Genomic DNA, 7,183 nt, shown 5'->3' on the forward strand with positions numbered 1-7,183 from the left:
TGTCCTACACTCTAGTGTAGGTGTTGTCGCTTTCCCACTGGATTAGGGATCAAGCGATCTGAATTCTTAACATACTGCCGCTGGCCTCAAAGTGTCATGGTAAATGAAAAACAGTCAAACATTTATGATGCTCTGTGTTTATTACAAATACCATCCTGGTGATCGAAGATTCATATTAACTTAGTTTAATTTTCGGCATCACCTACTCATACATCAGAGTTGGGAAGGAGCAAAGCCAATTTCTTGAAGATCAGTCTGTATCTTGTTGATGCATTTACACATATTGCAATGTCCACACACCAGACTGTGGGTACGCCATTCCAACTTTTTACTACACATTTAAGTGCATTTACATTGGGTTCCACAGGTCTCTCCAACTGCAAACGTAATGTTCGACCAATATATTATAGCCCTTGAACACAACCGAGATGATGTAGTCAGGTACTAAGAAGAGCATTCACATTAAGTGCTTTGTGCAATTGCATCCTGTTCAAACTTTTAATGTCCATGTTTTTCCCTGGCCACATAGACTTTGCCAATGGCAGGATCCTACTGAATGTCTGTCTGCTGGCACTGTTTCCTAATTCATTTACTCTTCAATTCCCATGAGACATATTAATCTTACAGGGCCTTACTCACCATAGTATTTAGGGTGAACCTGACTACACTAACGGAACCTCTCTCCCTCGCCATATCCCAGTGAGGTAAACATATCACCTTACACTAACCGGTTCATAGGTCAACTCCCAAACTCTAAAGACCCTGGGTGCGAAGTGTGGATCAAACCTTCAAAACAATCACAAATCTGTAGAGCTGTGGGCCCCTTCTTGAATTCTTTTTTAAAAAAAACTTTATTTATCGAGTTTTCAGCAAAAAACTAAGGAGGACAGTACAACATCCGGCAGTTGGTTGCCATTCTCACTTATAGTATATCAGTATGACAGCATACAGGCTATACACAGTAACTAACATAGCACGTATATAACATGTGTAAATTGAACTACTAGTGGTACACTCTGTTGCCCTACAGAGGGTATATTCCATAAACCATGCAGTTCACTTGTGAGCCCCCCCGACTAGGCCCACTCCCATCATTCCACCGGCCCCTGGGCTTCTAGGCCCCCAGCAGTGTCTCCTGCTTCGCCCGTTGTGTCAGAGCGCTCCTGTAAATATGTTTGGAACGGTTTCCAGATGTCTCGAGGGCGAGACGTGAGTGGCATTAGTTCCACGTACACCGTAAGTTGTTACTGGCAATATATGAGGTCCCCCAACCATTCCTTGAACTTGGGTGCTCTTCGTCTCCCCCACTTACAGGCAACCCTGCGTTTAGCTAGGAGTAAGCCTAGCAATATATATTTCATTAAGGTCGCCTTAAAGTCCCTGGTGTAGCCCAACAATGTGGTGAGCGGGGTATTGGTTGTGTGCATCCCTGTCATTTGACTAAGAGCATCAGTCACCTCCGCCCAGTATGCGAGGACGGGGGGCGCATTCCCATGCCAAATGTAAGAAGTCGCACCTTCCCTCCCGCATGAGTCAAAATTGTCTTTCTTCCATAGCCTGAAACGACATAATCGTGCTGGGGTGTAATAAAGGCGGTGGAGGAATTTGAAATGAATTATGCTTAAGCAGCTACTGGCCGATGTTCTCCCCGTTTGTTGGCAACAGTACGTCCATTGATCATCAGTGATAGGAGAGCCGAAGTCATTCTCCCACCTGGTCCGTGCATCAGGGGCACTGTGCAGGCAATTAATTTGGGTGGTTCGATACAGCATGGATACTACATGTGTTTGGGTGGACCGTTGCAGTAGGGCATGTAGTGGAGCAAAGGTGGGGGGCTCGGCGGAAAGTCAGGAGTGGCAGACTTTACATCGAGACGGAGCCTCTCATACATAAATAACTCCATATTTGAAGGATGACAGTTGTTAAAAAAGTGTTTGCGTGAGCAGAATGTCCCCCCCCTCGTATAATACTCCCAAGTCTGAATTTCGAATTTACGTAGCAATTCTTGACACCTCACTTCACTTCTGACTGGCATATCTAATCTGCCTGCTAATGGCAAAAGCGGGGAGTATAATGTGTCCACCTTAATGCGGTTGGCAATAGCCCTCCAAGCTCTGTTTTTGCATTCCACTGTGGTGGGGTCCACACATTTAGGGTTAGTGGGTGCACTTATGTAAGCCAGGTATAGGGTCGGAACCATGGACCAGTGTTCTACTGCGAGGTGTGGCATGTATGGTGGTGGGTGAATCCAGTAGACCGCAAAGTTTGCCTCGGCGCACCAGTACTATAATTCCATATCCGAAACCTCAAAATCGCCTTTATCAAAGGGTAGGTTTAGTACCTCCCACTTCAGCCTGGATTGTTTGCCCCCTTTGTCAGTCGAATGAGTTGCGATTTGAGGGCTTTAAAAAAGGATTTGCTGGGCGCATATGGAATGCAAGTGAAGAGGTAGAGTAGTTTTAGAAGGACGACCATTTTGATCAATGCTATCCGGCCCGCTATAGAAAGGGGCATTGCTATCCATTTTGTAATGGAGTCCGTGAGTGTGTCTAGCGCTCTACCATAGTTAGCTCTCATTAGGTTTTCCTTGTCCCTTGTGGGAACTATTCCAAGGTATTTTACCTCGTCTTCGCACCAGGTCAGTGGGAAGTGTGGGGTGTATTTCTTAACTGTATCTGTGAGGGGGAAAATTTGTGATTTGCTCCAATTAATGTTTATCCCCGAATAACGCCCGAACTGCAGGAATACCCGCAAAATGGGATTCTGGCTCTTCTCGGGGTCGCATAAATTCAGTGTGAGGTCATCGGCGTAGAGCGAGATGAGAATTTGCCTTTCAGTATATATGAGCGCGTGCCTGCGGTGGTGTTACCTGAGCTTAGCCGCAAGCGGCTCCATGGCCAGGGCGAATAGAAGAGGGGAGAGCAAGCACCCCTGCCTCGTCCCTCTTGTGATATGAAACCTGGGGGAGCATAGTCCATTAATAAGTAGCTTGGCCTGTGGCTTTGTGTATAATAACGGGATACATGCAAGGAAGCGGGGGGAGCCCATTGTCACTAGCACACTGGCCAGGTAGTCCCATTCAATGGAATCAAAGGCTTTGGTGGTGTCCAAAAAGACTGCCACTGCAACCTGATCCGGCTCGATGTCCTGCATAAGGGCGAAGAGTGTGCGAAGATTATGGGATGTTGCTCTACCGGGTATGAACCCCGATGGGTCTGGTAACACCAGAACTGTCATCAGTGTTCTGATCCGGTTAGCAATCAATTTGGCCAAAATGTTGGCGTTGAAATTAATTAACGAGAGCGGTCAGTAAGAGTCGCATCGGTCCCCTGGTTTGCCTGGATTCAGAAGTGATATGATGAGTGCTTCTCTCATTATTTGTGGGATCGTACCTGTCTTTCGCGTCTCCTTGTAGACTTGCTTTAGAATGGGGATGAGGGCGTCACTGTATGAATTGTAAAATACGTCCGGAAGGCCATCTGGCCTGCGCGCGCAACCAGAGTGCAGCTGCATAATGGGAGGGCGTATCTCCACGTCCTCAAAATCTTCTAGGAGGAATTCCCTCTGACTATTTCCAAGCCAACCCAGCACTAGGTCCTCGAAATAGGGCACAACATTCTTATGGTAGTGTCCAATGTGTTTTGTAGAGGTTAGTGTAGAAAGCATGGAAAGTGTCTAATATGTCTGGGGTGTCCCTGTGCACACAACCTTCGTGATCGATAATTTCCAGTATGGTATTGGAAAACCTGGGTTTACGGGTGAGCTCAGCCAGAGCCCTTCCCCATATTGCCGGGCACGATAGTGCTTGCCTTGGAATTTGCATTCTCTCTTTGCAGTATCTTGATAATCTGTCAATTTGTCTCTGAACCGCCCCTTTATGTGAGAGCTGGGATCTGAGTGCATTCGGGTTTCAAGTTGTTGAAGGTCAGTTTCTAGGCGTCTGAGCGTATTGCGGATATCCACAAGATAACTCCCCCCTTTGCAATGCGAATTTCTCTGGTAGTCACCGTGAATGCCTCCCGGACTGTGGAAATCTGAGGGACTGTGTCGATATTACGCGAGAAGAAATCAGCGATCTCTGGACCCAATTCCATTGGAATGGGACATCAAGGAGGGCATTTACCGGCAATCTCCAGTTTTGGTAGGGAGACAATGGGCAGGGAGGAGCCAGAGACAGCAATATCGGCGAGTGATCCGAGTATGTGCGCAGCTGATGTCGGGCAGTCATTAGCCATGTTTTGAGCCCTCTGGATAGCAGCCATCTATCTATTCTCGACCATGTGGAGTGTGTAGAGAAGTGACATGTGCCCTCTTTGTCAGCTGAATGTAGACTCCTCCATGCGTCTATCAGGTCATGTGCAGTGAAAATCTCTAATAATTGTCGCTGGGCCCCCGTGTAATGGTGAGGTTGTGGGTACTGTAGGTTTATCGTTGGGTCTAGGGTTAGATTAAAGTCCCCCCCCCACGCCACTTGTGTGGAGCCTATGTCTAGGATTTTCGCCCAGAGAATATTAAAAAATGTTGGGTTGTCGTTGTTAGGGCCATAGCAACATGTAAGCATGATGGATTGGGATGGCAGCCGCCCCCATGTAATAAAGTAGCGACCCTGGGGGTTGGCCATTTCTCCTATCGGTAAGTATGGGATATTTATTTTATGAGAATCGCAGTCCCTCGAGCATAGGTGGAGAATGTCAAACAGCATCTATTCGAAGCCCATCAGAATGTAGTGGGGGATGTGGGGCCCATGTGAGTCTCTTGAAGCAATGCAGGATGTATATTGTGGCGATCTAGGTAGGCCAGGATGTGTCGGCGTTTCCTTGGGTTCCCAAGGCCTCTCACATTTCATGTGATGAAGTTATAGCTAAGTGGTTTCGGTTGCGTCATTCAACATACAACAAGCATGTAATGGACTGCGTGTGTTATATACTGTATAGGCAATGCAATGTAAGGCCTGTGTAGAGAATGGTTGAAAATGTCGCCGGCGTCTCCCCCCTAGAGCAGCAGTACGGTCCTGCCTCCCACCCACATCAGCAGCCCAAACCTGCCATGGCCTATGTTCCCGCCCTCCCCCCCTCCCACAGAGAAAACAACAGTAGAACAACATCTTCTATGGTGAAAAGATTCAGAAAGAACATAACACTCCAATAGTCAATACACATATTAGGGTTGTCCTGTTGGGGAGTCACTCGAGGCCACGGTAGTCTCCCCTCGTATGACACAAGAGTGCCCAGGTTCTGGATCATTTCCCCTTTCATCCCGATGGCACTTCCAGGTGGCATGCCCAGAACAGGTCTGTGCAGCCCTGTGATGTTATTATAGCTGTACTCCATGTATGATGGTCCATAGGATGCCAGTATCGATCGTCCGGCACGGCCTGGTGTGACTCAAAGACCTGTGGGTCTGTGTTACCCTCGTGCAGCTAGGTGGAGAAAGCAGGATGTTCGTGGCACCAATTTGCCTCTATTCTCGTTCTATTACTCTATGTCTGATAGGGCTTTATTAGAGTGAGAAGGGCTCAAATCTGGATCATTCCGAGGAGATCTCCGGAGGGTGGCTTTCAAGAAGTCTGCAACATGCTGAGGGTTGGTGAAAAAGTGTTGTGTGCCCTGGTGCGTAATCCGCAGTCTCGCAGGGAATAGCATGGCATAAGGGATGTTGGCCTGCTGCAATTTCTTTTTGATTGAGAGGAATTTTTTCGGGGCGTCTCTTTCTATTATGAACATTGTGGAAAAAGCACTTCTTTTGAACACAGTCGCCAGTAGGTGCTCCACATATTCCTCCATATGGCCTGTATTGGTTGACTCCGGCACTACTAATATACAAATGTTATTGTGGCGCAACCTCGATTCTAAGTCTTCCTTTTTGGACGCAATGACTTTCAGTAGGTGTTCCATGTGGAGTAGTTGTTATTTTCTGCCTTCAGATGTTTCTTCCAAAGTAGAAACACGCTGCTCCACTTCCTTTATGCGTTCCTCATGCTAATCGAGTTTATGAGTGACATTGTCTATGCGGGTATTTATTGCATCTATTTTTGCTTCTATTGAAGTGAGGCTGTGCTTCATTGTTAGGAGTAGCTCCTTTAGGTCGTCCGTGGAGGTCTGGGCAGCATAGCTAGGGTGTCTGCCATTGCGTTTTCAGGGTCGGCAGCAGCTCTAGTGGATTTACGTGCTTCGAATGGTAGCTTTGCTTGCCTGCCATCCGTTTTGCCCGTAGTTTCCCCGCCCTCGTGTCGTGCTTGCTTCGTTGCGGTAGCTCCGGTAGTAGGAGTCCTGGTTGTGGTGTTTCCTACTTTCCCTGCTGCTGTGGCACTCTCCGGTCCCCGGCGACTATAGGCCTGTCTGGGGGCCGCCGCAGTCGAATATCCCGCTGAGCCACCCATCAGGTCTCTCATGTAAGGATTGCTCCCCCTGCCTGTTATGTGGGCACCTCAGGTCTCGGGGGGAGCTGTCTCTGGGCAGACAGTGGGGTGGTGTGTGAAGGATGGACGTGGCCAGTAATAATCCGAATAGCGGCTGTCCCCACAGCTGGCCCTGATCCGCGGGTGGTCCTCGGTGAGCAGCTTCTCACAGCCCCCCGCACCACGAGATCCATGTTTAGTGGTAGTGCTTTGCAGCCTTCGGCACTTAGGGAGGCAACTGTTGGATCATGTCCCTGATTCGGGCCCGAGTCTGAGTCTCCAATGTCATCCGCAGGTAATGCTCTGTCCTGTCTCCCTTCTCCACAGACGCGAGATGCCCAATTCAAACCCGAGCGGCGTCTGCCACCAGGGGGGCGTGGCGCATCAGAGCCACCACACTCCGCAGCCTCCAAGGGCCCAACGTCTGCCGCTCGCAGGATAGTGAGCCCTCGCAGGTCAGCACGCGCGGGCCTCTGCCTCAGCCCGTGCCCACCTCTGCATCACAGTTCCCAGCTTTGGAGAGGCAGAGTGGAGCCTCCACAGGGCGGCCTGCCCGGCTCCGGTAGCACCGCACAGCAGATTGTACTCAAGGCTCTGGCGATGGCGGGGAGCCGCAGTCCCTCTCGCGTTCTCCTCAGGCATGCCCCGCCGTCCAAGCGCGGGCACCGTGCGTTGTCCCGGCCAGTGTTGACACCAGCGCCCAGAGGTTGAACGCAGGTGGTCGTCTCGTGAGGCTCCCCCGGGGGGCCAGGTGGGCAGTCGCCAACTGGATACGCCGCCGCTGCC

This window comes from Triturus cristatus, chromosome 3_1 (assembly GCF_964204655.1).
Source record: "Triturus cristatus chromosome 3_1, aTriCri1.1, whole genome shotgun sequence".
Classification (NCBI taxonomy): domain Eukaryota; kingdom Metazoa; phylum Chordata; class Amphibia; order Caudata; family Salamandridae; genus Triturus; species Triturus cristatus.